This window comes from Macaca nemestrina, chromosome 6, assembly GCF_043159975.1.
Source record: "Macaca nemestrina isolate mMacNem1 chromosome 6, mMacNem.hap1, whole genome shotgun sequence".
In the NCBI taxonomy this organism is placed as follows: Eukaryota; Metazoa; Chordata; class Mammalia; order Primates; family Cercopithecidae; genus Macaca; species Macaca nemestrina.
In genome coordinates, this window is record NC_092130.1 from 177,302,465 (window position 1) to 177,324,034 (window position 21,570).

At 44.3% G+C, this 21,570-nt stretch overlaps 1 long non-coding RNA gene across 1 annotated transcript; it reads right to left on the minus strand.

Moving 5' to 3' along the window:
* Positions 1–17,439: 17,439 nt before the first annotated feature.
* LOC139363653 (uncharacterized) lies at positions 17,440–19,506 on the minus strand. The gene is made up of 3 exons (XR_011624372.1): positions 19,109–19,506; positions 18,897–19,017; positions 17,440–18,380 (listed from the first exon to the last, which is right to left on the minus strand). It is a non-coding gene; the product is annotated as an uncharacterized lncRNA (long non-coding RNA).
* Between the last annotated feature and the right edge of the window lie 2,064 nt (positions 19,507–21,570).

Genomic DNA, 21,570 nt, shown 5'->3' on the forward strand with positions numbered 1-21,570 from the left:
CCTTGGGGAGATTTGCATCTGTGAATCCTGCCGACATCATCAATGACTTAGGGGAATATGGGAAACTCTGTTCCTCTAGCTTGTGCCTAGAGTTTGGGGACTTACGGATCAAATGTAATTTGGGCTCTAAAGGCCAATCTGGAAACACAGAGTGGAGACGAATTAACAGCACTAAATGTAAATTTACAAATGGAGCGAGCTACACTGTTCTTGTATTTTTATTTCACGGAGTATTTGCCAGTTACCAGTCATATGCAGAGCATGTATTTGCCCCTGGAAATGGGATCGTGAGCAAGACCGCAAGGCCCCAGCTATCTTGTGGGTCATATCATAGGTGGGATAGAGACACTAAACTGTTGAACAAAAATTGTTTCATTACCATGCTCATGTGTTGCCAACAAGAAACCCAAGGGGTCTGCGGATAATGCTGCAAAGATGAAGTACTTTAGGATGTGAACGTTGAGTTGGAGGGAGCAAGGGGAAAGGTGGGAGTGGGGAGTGTGCTTAGCCTGAATGAGCAGAGGTGTTTGTGCAAACAAACAAGCCAGCAAAACCCAGCAACATCTCTGATAGCTGCATTTGGACACACGCCACCCCAGGTGAAGACATGTCACATAGCATTTTCTCTTTGTTCTCAGGGCTTTAAGTAAAGTGGATTTGGATTCACATTCATTCAAGATGTCACCACTGAAACTAGATGTGGGTGGATCAGACACAGTCAGGGAGGACGGACTTGGGATATGTGTCCAGAGGACAATTGCTAAAACGCTGAGAGAGCCTTTATCCTGAAGCCTGGGAGGCATTGCGGTGCTCTAAATAGGATGCAGGTGTTTCTGTGATAGCGCTTCGTGGTGGACGGATGGAGGCCTCTGTAGACTTAGGCTGCAAGGCACATCGCCTCTAACACCAGGCCACAGAGAGTCTCCTGAAGAGGGAGCCAGTAGGACGACACCACTCTGCATGGACCAAGGTCTCCTTGTCCTGACATCATCCTAGGCCGAGAGACGAGAGGGCAAGACTATTTCACCCCTACCCCTTGGTCTATGTAAACACCCAAAACAGAAAGAAAGAGGGGTTGGTGCTGTCTGATGCAATTTTTAGTTTCTGCCACTCCAGGGGGAAGAAGATTCAAGATAGATGGTAGAGGGATTGCAAACTTCTGGAGAAAGTTCAGTGTATTTCATGGACTTGAGCTCATGGATTGCGGTATGTCCCTGCTACACAGACCAACACATGCATGTTAGTGTTGGAGATTCCATTAGGGACTGGGTGTCTGAAGAGGATCTTCAGCCATGATGGAGCTTTGGTAAGACCATACCATCTAAGGTCAAACGGAGGGAGTACTTGGTCCCCAGAAATCCCCCAAGCAGCTCTTTGAACATGAGCCTGTCCCCCCGGAGAGGGGAAAGGTACCACTAGGACTGAAGATTTAGGCCCATTTTCTCCCTAGTGATTCCCACCTCTTCCCTCTCTCCTCCCCATCCCTCTCTTGCTCCAAGAGTGACCGGCCTGACCTGTATCTGAGTGACTCACCCACTCCTCACCCAAGGCAGCATTCTCAACGCTCTACAGTTTTCCGACTCTTTAGACTGAGAGCTGCTGCTGGCAACTTCTCGTAGGGAAACAGAAGGAGTGAAGGTGACCTCCTCAAGGTTTGACTGGACTTACAACCCTCTTTTCAGCTTGCTTTCCAATGCACAGATTATTTATTCTTCTAATTTGTAACATTACTGGCAACATGTTGCCTTTGACCTTTCAAGTAAATGTCACCAAAAACCAACCCTATTTCCAATTAGCCACTGGTGAAGGCATTCGTTTCCTGCTTTCCCCCAACAAAGCTTTGAGATTCTGTGGGACCTGTCCTCTCACTTCATGGTGGACACGCCCACCCAACCCTTTGTCCATCCCTGTTGGCAAACAGTGACCTGCAGGGGCTCCGTACAAACAGAGCCTTTTGGACACAGAAGCTGTCACTCGGGCCCATTCCTCCCTACCTGCTATTCAAATGAAGACATTAGTTTAGAGGAACACACTTTTATAACATGAAGTAAATGTCAGAATGAAAAAAAAAAAGTCTTGTGCACATGAATAATAGAGAGGAAGCTTCAAAACCAGCATAAATCATTATTTTGGCAGGTAATTTTTTATATCTTTTTGTGGAATCTTTTTTCTATTGATAAATTTATCAGTATAAAATATAGACTATTTTTATGAAATGAATACATATGAATTTAAAACAAGGTACAATTATGGAACCACAGCATTACACAAACGATTCCAGGAGTGAGTTTGAGATGGCATCCCTTCTTTCGATTTATAGGAGTTTATTACTTTTGCAAAAAACAATTACTTTAGGGCTTATATACTCTGAATATCTTCAGCTGGATGGTAATTTCATGGGGACAAAAAAGAAACCAATTGCAGTGTTTTGAAGAACAGACTGATGTTTCTTGGTTTGGTGAATCAGCAACAAAAATGAGCGTGTTCCTGATGCATGAAACCCCAGGGAGCGGACCCATGGGGAGGGGGCACCTCCCCCTTTTCTTCCCATTCTCTTTATTTCTAAAAAACACTTTCTCTTGGACTCCTGTCAGTGAAGAAATTTTGAAATCCCTTGACTTGAAAATCACAGCAACTATGTGGTCGTTCTGATTTTCGTCATGCATTATTGTGCCCAGTGGTGTGTGAGAGCTTGTGAGCCCATGCATGCATGAGCATGGTACGTGTGCAGGTGCATGTGTGCAGAGGTCTGTGCATGTGATCATGTGTGCAAACATGTGTCATGTGTGTGCATGGAAGCTCATGTGTGCATGTGTGGTGTGTGTGCAGGGGTTTATGCATGTGATCATGTGTATACACATGTGTATTGTGTGTGCATGGAAGCCTATGTGTGCATGTGCATGGTCTGTGGACAAGAGTTAGTGTGTGTATGTACACACATGTGAGGTGTGTGCATGTGAGCTCATGTGTGCACATGCATGGCTTGTGCCAGTGCACACATGTGGATGGGTGTACACGTACATGTGTGCCCATACATGTGTATCCATGTACATGCCTGTGGTGTGGCTTATGTGCATGTTTGTGTCTTGCCTCCACCTTAGCTGTGCTCCACTGCAGAGCTGTGTTTCTCCATAGAGCTCCCAGAGAAATCTTTCTAGAAAGCAAATCTAATCATGTCAAGCCCCATTAGGACAGCTCCAGTGACCCCATCACTGCCAGCATGAAGTCCCCACTCCTTGTCACAGCAAACAGACCAGGTCTGCGTCCCTTACTCTGTGAGCAGCAGCCACCACTCTTGACTGCAATGCAGTGAGAGCTGACGGACCGAGGGGCTGGACGTTTCAGCTCTTTGACCTCATGACACCATGTGTCTTCTCAAAGATTACAGAAGCATTGTGCTCCTCAATTCTGTATCCAGAGCCCAGCTGTGGCAAATGGCTTTGTTTCACCGACTTTACCATATTGTCTCTCTCTGTACATGCACAACCCCTATTCCAGAATTATCCTTCCACCGGCTGCTCCGGCCAAGGCTTCTCCGGCCATGCTAGTGTCGCATCATCCCCACGTGGGCTCCAGCACAGCAGCTGTCCGGCAGAAAGCACATTACACTGCATCAGACCCTATTCTGTTATAGATCGGGTGGCACTCATGCATTGGTAACATGTTATATTTTCGTTCTGTGTCCCAACTGACACGTGGTTGGCAATTAATCAATGATAATGGGATGAATCACTACGAAATGAAATTTGAAGTACTAAATTAAAATCAAAGTGTTCAATGACTAAATCAAGTACCAGGTAAGGGAGAGGTCAATAATACTGAAGCACTAAGCCCGCCTGGGCTGGTGGTCAGACTGAGCAGAGCTGCTTGCCATCTCAGTGAGTGACCCATTCTGACATTTCTTCCAGAAGCAGATCCATATAAACTGTGGCTCCGTTAAGTGGTTCTGGGAAGCCTCTGATTCCCCCTGCCTCAGTTTTGTCATCTGCGCCATGTGCATAGTGACATCACCTGGCACATAGGGCTGTTATGAGCATTCAGCAATCAACAGCATAAGTTCCTGGAGCAGTGACTGTCACAGAATGAGCCCTCAAAAAGGGCTCTTACTTTAGGATCTCTCAGCCTACACCTGTGGGAGGAGGTTAGAAATGTGGTTCTCCAAAGGCACAAGGAGGTTAAAAAGGAAATACCAGGAATCAGAGCAACTGCATAGAGTCTTGGGAGGGAATGGAGCTGGAGGGCGGTGCCGTGCACAGGACGGCCCGGCAGCAGAACTCGGGAATCTCAGCGCTTCCATCCTGTTTTTATTTGTCTTCTTTAACTTTTGCCTACCTCACTTATGTATAGTGAGGACACATGCATTCTTGACTAATGTAAGATGCTATCATTAGGCCTTGATGAAGTTCTAACTTTTATTTAAGATATTTGGTATTTAGAGCTTAAAACTGTTTCTGTGTGTATGGTAGATTAGGAGCACAGGAAACGGATGGTTAATTCAATTAAAGCCTAACACAACCTGGACCCTCAAACAAGCCTGCATGGACGCTTCCCCCAGCCATGCTCCCTGGCGCTCTCAGAAGGCTGTGATGAGCTGACATAAATGCATGGGATGCAAAGTGGTGGGGGCCACCAGCACCGGGGAAGGGAGAAAGGGCAGAATGTCTCCCTGGGATGATTTACAGCGCGAGGACCTGGGCTGCACTGCAGTAATAGATGGGGCCCCGTGGTAGAAAATGCCAAGCCCAGGACGGGCAGGTCAGGCAGCTCAAAGTCAGAACAATAGACGGCTAATTCATTTAACAGATTGGACACCTAGGGACCACAAATGACATCTTAAAAGACCGAGAAATGCCCGGTGGGTCCAGTGGGAAAACTCAGGGCTGCAGGAGAAAGCAGCCTGCTCTTCGTGGTTCAGGAGGCTGATTTGCATTCGTGGAAAGACAGACAAGAACAAATTAGCTAATGGAAGAGGGGGAGGCAGAGCTGGTGGAATTCACTACGGTGTGAAAGATTCTTGATCCACAGTTTTGCACTGACTACCAATACATAGATCCATGCCACCATAACCCTCCATGGTTTTCAGCAAAACTTCTGGTGACCCCTACAGTATAAGGTACGTTAAAATGGACACAGAGCATTTCTTTAGGTATTTTTTCACCCACTCAGCCACTGTTTTCTAGTGTCTAGAGCCCCCACTCTCATGACTAAAAGCAGTAAACTGATAGTGATATTTATGGTCACTAGATTGATTTTGTAGAAACCTTGAAATATCTGGAAAGCTGAGATGTTAGTGGAGTATTAATTCTCCCCCTCATCATTTACCATCTTTATAAGTCTTTTTTTGTTTGTTTTTTGATTTGCTGCCTCCTATTTTTTGAAACAGATTCAACACGCCTGCCACAAGCATGGTTCATTTCAGCAATATTTTACACGCTAAACGATGGATTATCGGTGTAGTGTTTGTCACCCTTGGTAGTGTGTTATTTCATGACAACCTCTCCCATCAGACTTTCCAGCCTCCACTCTCTGACCACAATGTTTTGTCCTCCAGCAGAGTCCACTAACTGTACCATGGTTGAGTTCACTGCTTTGACGATGGCCACTGTTTGGATCTAGCACCCTCTCTCCATCAGCCTCTTCCTCCCCTCATTTTCATACTTTACAATGTGGAGTCTAAGGCATCGCGACCAAAGCATGCTCTTGCAACTCTCTCTTTCTTCGTGGTCTTCCCTTGGCTACCACAATCTTAACAGAACCCAGTGCTCTGCTCTGCGGTGACGTTCGTCCACCTGAGCGTGGTGGAGTGCGGTGAGACAGGCCCTTACATGCCTAAGTAGGCTGCTGCCCCGGGAATCAATCTCAAGTGTCACCTGCACTTCCTCCCTTTCTGGCGTCCCCTCCCCTTCCATATCATCGCTCTCCAGGCCACAGTTGCTAGATCATTTCCACCAGCAATCCAAGGTGCTCAAGTAGCTCCCATCTTAACACAGAACAGGTCACCAAAGAGCCTTGGCAACCGCTTCTGTGCTTCTGCCCCTGCCTGTCCTGGGTGAGCTCCTGCCACGTTCCTCGTTCCTTTCATGGAGACTTCAGCTCAGCCCCACCTGCTGGGCTCCGTGGCTTCCGTGGATCTGCACTGCGAGAGTCTCCAAGCCCATTCACGCTTCCCAGCTCCAGAGAGTGAGCTCCCGGCTTCCCATTTCATCCGGGTTCACAGAGGTGTGCACACTGTGGCTCAGCCCTTCCACCTGGAGCTCTTCCGGTGCTTGGGTTTCCCAGACAACACCTGGATGCTCCAGAACCGACCTCCTCCTCCCTTCCCGGAACTCTGAATCCCCCAAGCGTCTCCCAAATCCATCCTGGGCCCAGGAATCCTAGACAGATGTAATTTTTCATCTCACAGGACAAACCATAAACCCTGAGGTGTTCTTAGTACTTACTTCTTTAAAGGCTATTATGAGAAGTACCTCAGATATCTCCAATCTTTCAAATGAGTTTTTGTTTCTCTGGAAGACAAGGCTTTTCCCACACATCCTTTAAAAAATTACCAAATACAACTTAGTAAAAGGAAGGCAGCCTTGATGAAGAAGATCTGCGTTAAAGCATACTCTATGTGGGAAGTGTCATCCTTATTGTTGAATTGAGCAGTTTAGAGGTAACTTTCTGCTCCAGAGAGGACACCCACGATGATACAGCCACCATTGGAGGAATTCCTGACTTTAGGATGGACCCCACCCTGGCCTCAGAGCAGTTGTGAAATGGTATTGTCATTTTGAGGTAAGTATTCCTCCCAGTACCTACACTGGATAATTAAGAAGTTTCCCCATATAATAAACAAAAACAAATGAAACATATGTCTATTTTTTATTTTATATTTTTTGACAAAGTCTGGCTCTGCTGCCCAGGCTGGAGTACGGTGGCATGATCTCAGCTCACTACAACTTCCGCCGCCTGGACTCAAGTGATTCTCCTGCCTCGGCCTCCCGAGTAGCTGGGATTACAGGCAAACACCACCACCCCGGCTAATTTTTTTTTGTATTTTTAGTAGAGATGGGACTTCACCATATTGGCCAGGATGGTCATGAACTCCTGACCTCAGGTGATCCATCCACCTCAGCCTCCCAAAATGCTGGGATTATAGGAGTGCCTGGTTCACATGAAACATATGTCTTGGGTCATTTTAAACTTTTTCATAGCTGGATAAAAGCTTCATTTTTGAAATTACTCTCATTAAATTTTGGCAATGGTAGTTCTCAACCTAAGGACGATTCTTAGTTTCAGGGGTAACAGTGTTAGGGAACACTGAGGGTCGATCAGTGCCCCTTCCTGGCTGCTGTGAGTCCTTGGGGAAGACAGGCTGCTGTCCACGCTTCCCATACACCACCAGGGCAACACAGAGCAGGGCTATGTCACTGTGCCAGTCAGTGCCTGATGGTGGCTGAGTGGAGTGGACAAGCCCCCCCTTTCTCTCTGAGGGCTCCCAGAGCTCAGCTCCGATGGTTCCACCAGACTAGGGTGTGAGCTCTCATCTCAAGTCAGCTCTTGATCCAATACCACAGTGCTTATTCAAATTATTTAGAAAATGAAAGATTCGTATTAAACAAGTGTGAATACACATGTCCTAATTCTTCAGAAATGAAAGCTAAGCAGATGGTTTATCAAGAGATTCAGTAATATTTTTAAAAGATATTTTATCTATAGAACTGGTTGAAAATCATGTTTTCAATGAAGATTAAGCTCGGTTTTATTTAAGTTATTATGATTAAAATTGTGTCTCATTACATTTCCAAAAACAAGGGACTTTGACATAGAGATGTGGTAGCTTCAAACATCACTGTAATCACCTAAGCATTACTGTAATTACGCTACAGTGAACAGCAGGGCATCTTCGGGGGAGACTGTTGTGTGGTCTGAGTCTTCTTTCTTCAGCCTCCCAGTGACTCCTCGGTTCCTACAAATGTGTTGACAGAACTCTCCAGCTAGATGGACTCCGAGGGCTTGCGAAGTACAATTGTTTTACAATGAAAAGAAGACCCCACAGCAACACACAGGCCTTGTGGTTGAACCTTCCAGCAAGGTGCAGTGCCACTAACAGGAGTATGACTGCTTAGCACATCTCCATCCTGGGAGAGCCTTCACACAGGCAAAGAAGGTCAATCCATCAAGGAAAGGTGGGCTCCCACAGGCTGCCCAGGCAAGAGTGATCAGAAGAAACCAGGAAAATTCTGTCACTACGTGAAAATATAACGAAGCCACAACTGCATCTACTTTTACTTTGAAACTATAGGACCAAGCAGAAGGCACACTCTGCCGTCCTGGTTGCAATGCACACTATTGCATGCATGCTCAGGTGTTATCTAAATACAACCTGATTAGAAGTGTGATGCCAGCACAACACTGGCATCCTCTCGAAGTGCTGCTTGTGGAGTGTGGAGATCTGAACCAGGAAGGCAATACTTTTAGTGTATTTTTGTGATCTATGATTATAACTGAGAAGACAAAACAGCTCTCTTAATTTTTGTTAAAAATGCTAACTTGTTGAAATAGTCATCCGTGAATAATTCTTTGAGCTACTGCTTTTTCCTGCCCATTGAACTTGACCCCGCCATCCATAGGAAGCATTATAAATTTTTAAAATTTCCAAGGAGTTGGACATTTTAATGAACTACTCACAGCAGTGTCCTGTCAGTGGCCAGTGTATCGGAGCAGGCGAGGGGAAATTTATCTCGCTGGCACAATATGTAGTGTTGCTTGTCACCAGGGCATGGACTAATTTAACCCTGCAGTTTCCCGAATTAACAAGGCTTGTCTTCAAACCTCGGGACATGGGGCGCTCTGTTCTGATATTATTTTATTGCCTGCCTCCCTGTCCTCCCTCGGGACGCACGTGATTTAATCCACCTGGAGCCTTGGAAACCAAGCTGTGCCCTCCCGACCTTTGTGATTGATGTTTCATATTTCATGCTGGAGCGGGTGTTTCCCTGCTCACATGACACCCCTCTGCCTACTGGTCGACCTGCCCCCCTCTTTTTTTTTTTAAGGAGGAAGAATAAACCTTTGACAAGTGAACTCTTTGTCATGGAAGCTCTAACACAGTCCATTCCAGGGGGCAGTCATTCAATCTGTCAGGCCCTAAATGGGGAGAGATCATTGGCTGATGCTCGGGCCAAGCATTGGGACACTCAGAATTTCACCCACAGATACAACTATTCTATGGGAATAGGACATACTTCTTTAGGTATTATAGCAGCCTTGGTGTAATCATTTGTCTGCCAATGCTGAGAATGAAAGGAAATAAAATACACAATCAGCATCGTGTGATTATGCCCTGGATTCCCTGGAGGCTGGTACTTACCTCTCTAGGTGTACAGCGCTTTAAAATTGTGTTTTTTAAGTGGAACAAAAACAAAGACTAGAAAGAAGCAAAAGAAATAAGAGGGGAGAAGAAGAATTTACATACTGAGCATTAGTCTGGAAGGCAGCCTGGGGTCACGTGGCCGTTGCCTTGCTCTGCAGTCCTGCGCTTTTTATCAGATTCCACCTCAAACTCCCCTCCCCCATCTGACGCTGCACAATGCTGCTGATAAAATGGAAGCAAATTCCTTCTATTAGTGACTGACAGCAATTTGAGTGAAATGAAGTTGTACCACGATATTGTTATATATACAAGGTGCAAATAACCTAGTTTGAATAATCACAGGCTGTGTCCTTTTAAATGATTTTTCTCCCCATTTAAAGGAAAGCCTTTGATGTGATAATATTAATTCCCTCCGTGCTGGAAGGAAGAGGAAAAAAAGCTCAGAGAAGCGGAAATTAAATGAGTAATGCAATGTCAGTCAATCTTTTAAGCCAAGGCCTTATTAACTGCTAATCATTTTGTCATTTTGTCGCTCAAAGTAATAAATTTGATAGGAAAGGACTGGAATGCCTTATGTTTACTTTTATTAGCTTTAAACAGAAACAGTTGTGGAGATATTACATTATCAGGACGTGTGGCATTTAAGTGGTTTCTGTTCAGCGTATCAGTGTTTTTCTCCCTCACCAATGTCTGATTTTGCCATAATTTTGAATCATTTGGCTGTCTTAAAATAAAAAATAATAAAAAAATTCCACCCAGACCTTGCCCAGAGTTTCATCCCTGGAATTTTATCAGTATGATATACCGACGCTTGATGACACCCTGTGTGTCAGAGGTAGATGCTCTGGTCCTGATGGAGGTCGGGGACACGGAAGCACGGCTCCCCAGGAATCTGCACTGAATGCTTGTTTCTAACATCGCTTTAAAAACCATTGACTTCGGACAATCTGAAGTTTGTCAGCGGCCTTTTCTAGGTGGAGGCCCACAACAGCGCGGCAGCTTTGTGGAAGGGATGTTAGATGGTTTTATCGCAGGAAGCTATGCAAGAGGGTATCAGGTGCTGTTTCCTCCCGACAGGTGAGTGACAAGGCGTGTTGCTGTGTCCACACCCCTTCCGCATGCAGTGTGCTGATAAACGTGTATAGGTCAGTGTCCCCGGCTGATTCCATGCTGCTCAAGAACTTAGATCTCTCTGTCATCCCAAATTGGAAAAGAGATTGCTAAGGCTCGGTTGCTGCTGATGTGGTTAGAATAGAATGGATCCATAACAAACCTCTGGGCCCCATCCAAGGGCATGTGGTCAGCCAGGCACTGCCCTGGGGAAGGGGACACCAAGAAGCCCGATGAAGGTCCAAGGTTGAGCTGAAGGTCAAAGACCCCATCCTGACCAGGCCTGGCAGAGTGACCCATAGGAAACAAAGAGCTCATTATGAACCCACCCCCGACGCACACTACAGCACTTCTGGGACCATGTGTGCAGTGGATTTCTGTTGTTTTCTGGAACCTTGTGTGCAGTAGATTTCTGTTGTTTTCTAGGTGAGGCGGCACTCATGACCTGGCTGGAGTTTTCAGGTGGAAAAGCCATTGCTGGTCACGCACATCCAGGGTCAGCCTGATCCTCGCCTGCAGCTTGTGGAGTTCATGAGCTGTGGAGGGAAGGTGCCCAGGCAGGCTGAGGGCTGAGGGTGAGCAGTCACTACCCTGCTTCTTTCTCTCTGTTGCTTTTGTCCTGCAATCAGCCTCATCCTTGTCCCCACAAAACTAAAGGACTCTTTCTGCTTGCAAGACTGAGGAGTTTTCCATAGCTTACTGCACAATGAGGCTTCTATGAGAACTATTTCCTGAGGAAGTTCTAGTGGCTTTTGTGAAAGAAGCAAGTCTGGGTTTGATGTTTGAGTTGGCAAAATGTTACTGGTTTGTGATAAGAAGATGTGGAACATATTTGGAGATCTTTTTTTTTTCTCTCTCTCTCTAGACAGAGTTTATTCAAAAGAGCAAAAGTGTTCTTTAGATCTTTATATTCATAGTCTTTTTGGGGGAAGGCAGGTTTTGCCAACAGTTTTAAATATCTTCAGCTTTCACTGGTCATTTTATAATCATTCAAAAAACGTGAATGGATTTTCACTGGCGAAAAATGCTGAATGGCTACTCACGAAGACAATACACACAATATCTCATGAAATGCGAAATAAAGTCAAGTCTCCATGCGTTCCGCTTTTTCCCAGCAGATGTGGTGGAGGCCGCTCACCATCTTCCCCTTGATTTCTTCAGTCACTTGTTTAATAATCTTGCAGATGGAGCTGGCCCAGCTGTGACAGTGGACAGGGCAGGGCCCTGAAGCCGCTCACCCTCCTGAAGCACAGACACTGCCTGTGGCGTTGCCTGGACACCTCCCCATCCTCTGTGGGGATTTCTTGGAAGAAGAAACAGATTATCTCGGAGTAGAAGGTTCTCCTCCTGGTGTTGCTGACTTGGTGGACAGAATGAGAGGGAAGGAACAGAAGACCGAGTGTCCAGTTCCTACTGGAGCACCGCAATTTCCTGGCTCCGCTCCCGTCCTCTCCACAGTCGCCTGCACCCTGACAGAGAAGCCCGTGCTAGGCATCTGGAAAAGATGTACCAGGGGTCAAACAGCAGAGACTAAAAGATAGGATCCTCTTTTCTTCTACCCTTGGAGCCCTGGGGGTGCACCACTTCACTTTCAGGCAGAACCCACATAAACCTCCCAAAGGCGGGAAAGAAGAGTAGAGTTAGTGTAGAAGATTTGAAACAAAATAAAACTCTGACCACCTGGCTGTGCCTGGCTGCACAGCCCTAACCCCACCTGTGAGCTTCCTCGGACACTGTGAGGAAGGAGTGCCTCTCTCTCCGTGAAAGGCTTGTGGCCCTGGAACGCCTGACTGCACTCCAAGGAGTGAGTCCTTGAGGCCCAGTGACTTGGAAACCTCCCTGTCCTCAGGTTGCACTTCCCATCGCATCCAGGACACCCAAATTGTGTGCTGCCCAGCATCCCACAGCCCAGCCCCACTCACTTTCTTTTATAAGGATCAGCTTTCTTTGCCGTGGGGCTGGGTTGACATTTTTTCTGGAAATGTCTCTCACTCTGCCCTCTTCTCGCCAATAGGCAGATAATTCATCAGCATTGAAAACATTTTCATTGATCTCATTCATAGCATGAGATTCCACCATGTATGTACATAATAAAAGCATTCGAGACCCACAAACTCTCTTTTCAGTGACTCAGAAAACATCCAAAGCATAGAAATACATTTTTAAACATCAATAACCTCAAATTATCTCCTAATTTATTTTTATAAATTGAAGTTGAGGCAAAATAAAGCAAAAAAAAAAAAAAAAGAACTACCACTCGATTTACTGTTTTACTGGGGAGATTTTGTGTACACGTGTATGTGGTAGGCATGTTTATGTATAAGTGTATGCTTTATCTGAGTTAACACACTATAAAATATGATGCAGTGTTTTTGCAGGTTTCTTTAAAACAATGATAAACCTACCGAATGCACAGGCCCTTTAAAACAAATGCGATGGGAGCCAGTGCCTGGTGCAGGCCATCTTCAGGGAGCTTGACCACGTCTTCTAACCTCAGTGTCGGCTTCTGCACCTGAAATTGGGGTGACGATCTTCAGTCCCCCACACCAGGAGTTACAAAGGAAGAATCCAAAGGTGAAGGCCTAGACCAATGCATTCATGCCAGGCGGTGCTTTAATTTGCTGTCCACAGCCTGTGACCACACCTTCAGCACAGAGTTGGGTCAACGGAGGATGTTGAGCTGGCAGCCACCAAGAGAGGCAGTTCTCAGGCTTGGGCTGCACATAAGTGCTTCACCCAGGGCGGTGAATTCACCTGAGACCACCTTTGGTAACTGGGTACTGGAGAGGCCGGGTGGGGGCATCCTGAGGGCATGTCTGTGTCTCTGAGGGGTGCATGTGACACTTAGAGAATACTCCTCTGGGGCTGGGCATGGTGGCTCGTTCCTGGAATCCGAGCATTTTGGGAGGCCGAGGCAGGTGGATTGCCTGAGCTCAGGAGTTTGAGACCAGCCTGGGTAACACAGTGAAACCTCGTCTCTACTAAAATACAAAAAAATTAGCCAGGCGTGGTGGCATGCACCTGCAGTCCCAGCGACTCAGGGGGCTGAGGCAGGAGAATTGATAGAACCCGGGAGGTGGAGGTTGCAGTGAGCTGAGATCGTGCCACTGCACTCCAGTCTGGGTGATAGACCAAGGCTCTGTCTCTAAAATAAAATAAAACAAAATAAAATAATACTCCTCTGGTCCCTCAGAAATGCTGACACTTTCCCAATAGTGGGCTTGCCTCTGTTTCTGAGGACCCTGCCCCAAAATGCCACCTTCTTATGGACAGAAAGATGAGGGTACAAAATACGTACTATTGCACAGAAGACCAGGAGGGTCTCTGCTCTGTGGCTGCACCACGGCCTATCTCTGAATGCAGAGCAGATTAATCAATGTCCATCAAACTGTTTATAAAACAAACAGCTGTGACTATGATGAACCAGTTCCATCACACCCTAAGTAGGTTTTCAGATGGACGGTCATAAGGGTGAAGTCATCCTGTCAATACAACCATTTAACATGGGTTCAATTTATTTATTTCTTCCACGAATGAGCAGTCAAGCTAGTTATATGGATTTAAATAAATAAATCTGATGCTGAGTCACTCTTGCATGTATTTATTTGTGTGTTGATTGATTGATCGATGGTTGGACTGTGGCAACTACAATCCTAGTAAGGTTTCCTGCCTTTCAATAGTGGAGACAAATCACAGACCCCCAAACTTGAATATCCTTCTCACTGATGACAAAACCATAGACAACTCATTCCAAGCAGGAAAACATCAGGGCCAGGTTTTGGAAAACACACGCATTACTCCTTCCAGCAAAAATAATCACTAACAGGATAGATCCCTGCCCCCGCGCCATCTATGAGCGAAATTGCAAGTCGCATGCAATCCCAGCTCTCCACACACCCCACTGCCGCCTCACTCCATATGCCCATTCTTGTCTAGAACCTGCAGCCAGTCTCCTTAGCAGTACTTATATGACTCAAGTGGTCTGAAATAAATTATTATCCAATTAACCCATTCCAAATTGTAGTAGATATTTAATAAGAGAAATCATGAGAAAAATATCATCCGATGTAAACACAAACTCTATGCACACCTTAATTATTGCAAGTTACAAAATGCATAAGGGAGATATATATTTTTCCTGTGACCACCATTATTCATTCTCAAATTATTTGCAAAATAGCAGTAGCAATTTGCATTTAAATGATATGTTTCTTATGAAGAGCTCAACATGCTGTGGATGTATTTATTCACACACAACCAGACACACACACACACACACACACACACACAAATTACAGCTATTAATACTGTTGTAATATAAGAGAAAATAGATGTTCTTTATGGAACATGCTGATAGCGATTATTTTCATCATTCACATTTTAAATGGTGGGGTTCTTGGACCCTGAGAAATAACATGATTTGCCTAAATCCACATTTCCCTGGTACAACTGGAAATGAAAATAGGGCTTGGGTTTCACTGTTGGGAACGTTAGTTGCTTTCAACTCTGGAAACACCCTGAGTTGAGGGAATTCGGCTGTTTGATCCACACACCAGCAGACAAGCTGCCTCCCAACGGTTGTGGGTTTGAGAAAAATACCCACCTATTTCTGTTCACATCCTGCCTGAATCTCTCAGGAGTGGTAGAGCCCAGTTCCTTCCTCAAGTACTGAAACCCTCAGTGGTTATCTGTTTTAAGGATCAATGAGCATTTAATTCTTCCATTAATTTTCTCTCTTTTGCAGTGCATACAAATACTGAATGTTGAAAGCCGTAGAAATAATCCTAATGTATCAAAAGCTGCCTCCTCTAGCTGACAACGTTTATCCATGAAGTGTCATTTGTAATCCTGAAACTCAGGCATAAAGTTCAGGTGTTAACAGAGAGCTATTGTCCTTTTAAGCTACTGAACCCCAAATACCACCTGCTCTTTGGCGCCCCCTCCCTGGGCAGTCGGGATGCTGCCTGTGGGTCTGAGGACCAGATACCAGCTCCTTGGTGGCTCCGGTGCTAATAACGAACAAACAGAGGCGTCCGCTCAGGTGCACCTGCACTTGGCACCAGCCCAACCTGAGAATGTCCCCACTAAGTCAGAGCATTTCATTAACTTCTACCTTTGTTATAGGCTAGGTTAAGGGAAAAGAGGTGCTGTAACTGTGCAGGGAGCTTTGAGATGTTGTGACCTTCAAGCTTCATGATTTATTGGCGTAATATTGCATAGGGAACTATCATGGAGACATAACATATTCATTAAACTCATCACCCTGCCTCACTTCTGAGACTAACAGACCTAAATTTATATATTCGCATTAGAACTTTGTTACAAGTGTATTCAAATGTCATTTTGGAGAGAGTGTGATTTTCCATAATGGAAAGTGATTGGTCTGATCAGGAGACTCGAGTTGACCGAACCATCTCAAACCCTCATTTTCAAAGATCTAACCAATGCCTCCCACTGATACACTTCAGATAAGAGGGCATTGGAGCATGCATAAGGGGAAGTCTGCTGGAAATGGCTTTAGATTGTGACTCAGAATTTTCACACATTTTCATATTGTCTAACAGGTTATAACAGCATGTACATTTTTGCTGCGTTGGGAGCAGGTAAGCTTCCTATGTGACTTTGATCTGAATCTCCATAGAGAGAAGCAGAGTGCCACAGAGTGTAGGAGATTCCTTAGTATATAATGCATGCAAGATGTGTGTATAAAAAGTGGATGTTCACCTGTAATTCCAGCACTTTGGGAGGCCGAGGTGGGTGGATCACAAGGTAAGAAGTTCGAGAGCAGCCTGGCCAATATGGTGAAACTCCATCTCTACTAAAACTGCAAAAAAAAATTAGTCAGGGGTGGTAACACATGGCTGTAATCCCAGATACTCAGGAGGCTGAGGCAGGAGAATTGCTTGAACTTGGGAGGCGGAGGTTGCAGTGAGCAGAGATAGGGCCACTGCACTCTAGCCTGGGCGAAGAGCAAGACTCCGTCTCAAAATAAATAAATACATAAATAAATGTACGTTTTTCCTTAGGAAAAGAGTTTTCTCAGCTGGGCGTGGTGGCTTACATCTGTAATGCCAGCACTTTGGGAGGCCGAGGTGGGTGGATCACTTGAGGTCAGGAGTTTGAGATCAGCTTGGCCAACATGGGGAAACCCAAACACTACTGAAAATACAAAAATTAGACAGGAGTGATGGTGGGCACCTGTAGTCCCAGCTACATGGGAGGCTGAGGCAGGTGAATCACTTGAACCCGGGAGGCGGAGTTGCAGTAAGCCAAGATTATGCCAGTGCACTTCAGCCTGGGCAACAGAGTGACTCTGTCTCAGAAAAATAAATAAATAAATAAAAGTTTTCTCCCTTTAGCACATCACGCAGATGGAACCTCCACTCCAAGCCTAAGCCTACATGGGGAGATGTCCTGGTGTATGCATGGATTTGCAAATAACAATCAGCCGTTGTTTACCCTCTCTGTCTCATTTGCAAGGTAAGCCAACAACAAGGCAGAGCAAGGAAGACACGGTCAAAATCCTCAATGGTGTGTGCCTATCACGGGGAGGGGGGAGGGTGGAGGGATTGCATTGGGAGTTATACCTGATGTAAATGACGAGTTGATGGGTGCTGACGAGTTGATGGGTGCAGCACGCCAACATGGCACAAGTATACATATGTAACAAACCTGCACGTTATCCACATGTACCCTAGAACTTAAAGTATAATTAAAAAAAAAAAAGCTAACAACAAAATAGCGATATTAAATCACATTATTTATGCATTAGTTGATTTCCTCAATATTTGGACTATAAATATATGAATATATCAACAAAAAATGTAAAATGGAATGTCTCTAATAAAGGATACAAATAACAGATTTAAAAAAATCCTCAATGGCTCTCCCAGTTTGTTATAAAATAATAAAATAAGATTTATTAGCCAATCTTTGAATTAACAGCAAAATATATAAAAGACTGCTAGACTCCTCTTAACCTCAGAATCATATTCTCATAACTTCTCAAGGAGGAAGACAAGGTAAAATATGACTTGAATGAAGGGTCTCATACTCATTCTATCCTTACCGGTGGGCCTGGTAATAGACCACTCACTTCTAATATTTTTACCTTAAAGGCCACTTAGGCATGGTGGAGGAACAAGCGATAAAGTACCTAACCACACACATTTGGTATCAGCCTAACATTGCTCGAATTAATCCTAAATGTCTACTGCTCGTCTCTCCCATGAGGTCAATGAGATTTAATTAATTGTCAGGACCATATTCTCAGTGACATCTTCTAAGTGACTCTGACTTTGTTTCAGACTACTCTAAAAAGTTTTTCCTGAATCCTTGCTTTCATTGGAAGGTTTCTAATTCCCCTGTCCATATCCTATGAATGCTAGTGACAATCACAGTGGCAGGTTTTCTCTTTCACATGGGATTGGAAAGCCTATGTTCAGACCTGGTCACCTGGCCCCCATGCCTGTGCAGCTTCAGGCGACAGGGGCACTGGAATGGGGATGCTTGTGACTTCATTAAAACCTGACATGGAAATAAGATACATTCAGGGTGACCGGCTGAACTGCTCTGTGGAGTCCCCTTGAGTGTCCTAGGACAGAGCATCTTTCTCCACAATAAAAGAACCAAGCACAAGAGAAATACTCCTAGCCCCTTAGCATCTGAGCATCTCTGAGTGGTGGTTAGAAATGGGCTAGTTAACATCAGAGGCTCTTCCTGGCCAGGACAAGTCGCCGGGGAGGCGCAGGGGTTCAGACACGACAGCAAGCACATTTGAATATTGATCTTTGAAGGTCCATTAGCTCTCTGCTGAACACCGCGGACATCACAGATTGATGTGTCTTTAAACTGTGTCTGAGAGCCAGCCACTGGGAATATCCAGCTATTGACTCCTGATGCTTGAGAAGTCCTGCCAAGGAAGAGAGAGGGCTTTCAGGATCCATCACCTCTTCCCCTTCCCTTCTTCCATCTGCCCTTCCATGTGTCCAGTCCCTCCGCTTTACCTTCTGTCCCACTCCTCACCCCTTCTCAAGACTTTTTATCTTGACAAATTATAAATGTTCTTTTCTGCAAGATGGGTGAATTACTCTCCCTTGATATTTGTGGATGTAGCTTGAAGCAGGCTCTTGTACGAAGAGCACAGGTTTATAAAGTGTCTTCTTAATGCAATATTTGTTTGGCTCATGCAGTAAAAACATTATCACACAATGATAAGAAAAATAATGTTATTGTTTTTGAATTCTATTGTAGATCTAATTTATTATCTGGCTATTTTGATATATTAGAAAGGTTAGAAGAATGTTATAGTTTACAAAAGAAGGGAGAATTTTAGTCATTGATCAACACTTTCACAGGTAAGAAATGGAGAAAATGACTCTAAGTTTATGGAAGGCGCTGCAGTTGCAGGAATGCGTTTCGAGCTCACCTGATCACTGAAAGACTCCATATCTGAGAAGAAACAGGAGGCAGTTGGAGAAACACAGTCCCTGATGAGGGGGTTGGGATTTGCGGCACTGCTCACGTTATCCACCGGTATGTCTGGTGCTCTGGCAGTACATTGGAAACAAAGTTTTTATCAACAGTTGCTTCTTTAATTAAGAGTTCTTGCAAGCCTTTCCCACTGATTCATGCTATTACCTTATTGATGGGACTGCTGTGCTGAGAAGGTCCATTTTGTTGAGTGACCACATCTTACTGCACGTTTCTGGATGACAGGGAACAGGCTTACATGAGGACCAGTGAGAGCAGTGTTCCGGATCCAACTCATAATTCATGGATTTTAATTGAGGGGTACTTTGATGATAAATACATTGGAATCCTGTGTTAGTCGGGGTTCTCTAGAGTGACAGAATAGGATATACGTGGAAGGGAGTTCATTAAGGAGAATTAATTCATACAATCTCAAGGTGAAGTACCACATAGGCCGTCCGCAAGGTGAGGAAGAAGGAAGCCAGTCCAAGTCCCAAAACCTCAAAAGTAGAGAAGCTGACAGTGCAGCCTTCAGCGCGTGGCAGAAGGCCTGAGAGCCCCTGGCAAACCACTGGTGTAAGTCCAAGAGTCCAAAAGCTGAAGAACTTGGAGTCTGATGTTCGAGGGCAGGAAGTATTTAGCACAGGAGAAAGAAGGAGACCAGGAGACTCAGCAAGTCTGATCATTCCACCTTCTTCTGCCTGCTTTATTCTAGCCACCCTGGCAGCTGATCAGATGGTACCCACCCAGATTGAGGGTGGGTCTGGCTCTCCCAGTCCACCAACTCTAGCAACACCCTCACAGACACACCCAGGAACAATACTTTGCACCCTTCAATCCAATCAAGGTGACACGCAATATTAACCTTCATAAATCCTAAGGAAGCAACCTAACCTGTTGATTTTTAAATGATGACTGAGGTAAACAATGAATAACAAATTTCTAAAATCCAATTTAGTGTTAGCTAACCAGAACATGAATCTTAACACAGAAGCAGTTCTAAACTTTCAACGAGCAATGTCAGCCATTTCACTTGAGTGAGATATGGAAAACACATTGTTTTTTTAATAAACTAGGTATTCATTTCATCACCTAAATAAATTTAATTAAATTATAAAGATGTATGTAAGGATTAAATCACACATGCAAATAGTCATGGAGTAAGACAAGAACAAATCTGGAGGTATCACATTACTCAACATCTAACAATTTTACAAGGCTATAGTCAACAAAGCAGTATGGAACTGGCATACAAATAGGCACATAGACCAACGGAACAGAATAGAGAACCCCAAAACAAAGCTGAATACTAACAGCCAATTGAATTTCAACAAAGGAAAAATATAAATAAATAAATAAATAAATAAATAAGTGGGAAAAGGACACCCTATTCAACAAATGGTGCGTGCATAATTGGCAAGTCACGTGTAAGAGAATGAAACTGGATCCTCATTTCTCAGCTTATGCAAAAACCAACTCAAGATGGATCAAAGACTTAAATCTAAGGCCTGAAACCATAAAAATCCCAGAAGATAACATCAGAAAAACCTTTCTGGACATTGGCTTAGGCAAAGACGTTGGGACCAAGAACCCAAAAGCAAATGCCTCAATCCTTCTTTTGAGGCTTGTGGCTTCTTCTTACATGAAGCTCCTGGGATCTGCTTCAGTTTCCATTCAATCAGGTAATACAGGCAAAGGATCACATTATGTCAAGATTTGAACCCAGCCAGTCCATAAATTCCTATTTATAAAACGAACCATAATAATTTTCAACTCGTTTATATAGCATACTCTGTATTTACTATTATAGGAAGAATTGTTGGAGTTTTAAGATGTTGACTAAGTATTACCCAAACCAATTTTTTTTTGTAAAATCTATGTGCATGGATAGCATGAATAAAAAATGAAAATAGAGATAAACAATTGGAAAATGACTTCATAACTCTTGCAAACTTGGCAAAATATAGTCATGGTATTCTCAATGCATATAAAATTAAAGATTTCAGCTACAAGTTATGTGTATCCAAACTCAAGCAATTCAAATGTATACTTTTTAATTGTGATATTAAAATAACCTTTGCTAGACCCTTTACACCAACCAGGTTCTACTAAATCAGAGGATAGATGGTGAGAACACTTAATAAGGAGCACCATTCACTCATCTCTCTCACAGGGCAGGAGTTCCAATAGGAACCCTGCTTGATCATTAACCTGAATGTGCACAGTTCCCTTTCATATGAAAAACCTTATTATTCACAGTTTTACATGAGGTAACAGACTTAGAGACATTAAGAAACTCAGATCCCAAGGTCTCCAGAACAAAGCCACAGGCTTGTATGCCCCGTGTCCTTCACTGCCTGGGACCATAGCTTGTACTATGCAGTTTTTTCTACCTCCCTTCTTGAGGAAAGGTAAATGTGGGCTGACCTTACAATGAAAACCACATAGTTACACACAGTATTGTGTGTGCTTGTTTGTTTTTTTACACTATTTGAAACTTTTCCACAAAATTAAACCACTTCTACAGAAATAATTTATTTAGCCTCCAACACATTTTGAGCACATCTTGATAAACTACAGATTATGTAAGAACAAACAGATTCTCATGCTGTCTTCACCAGGAGAAATAA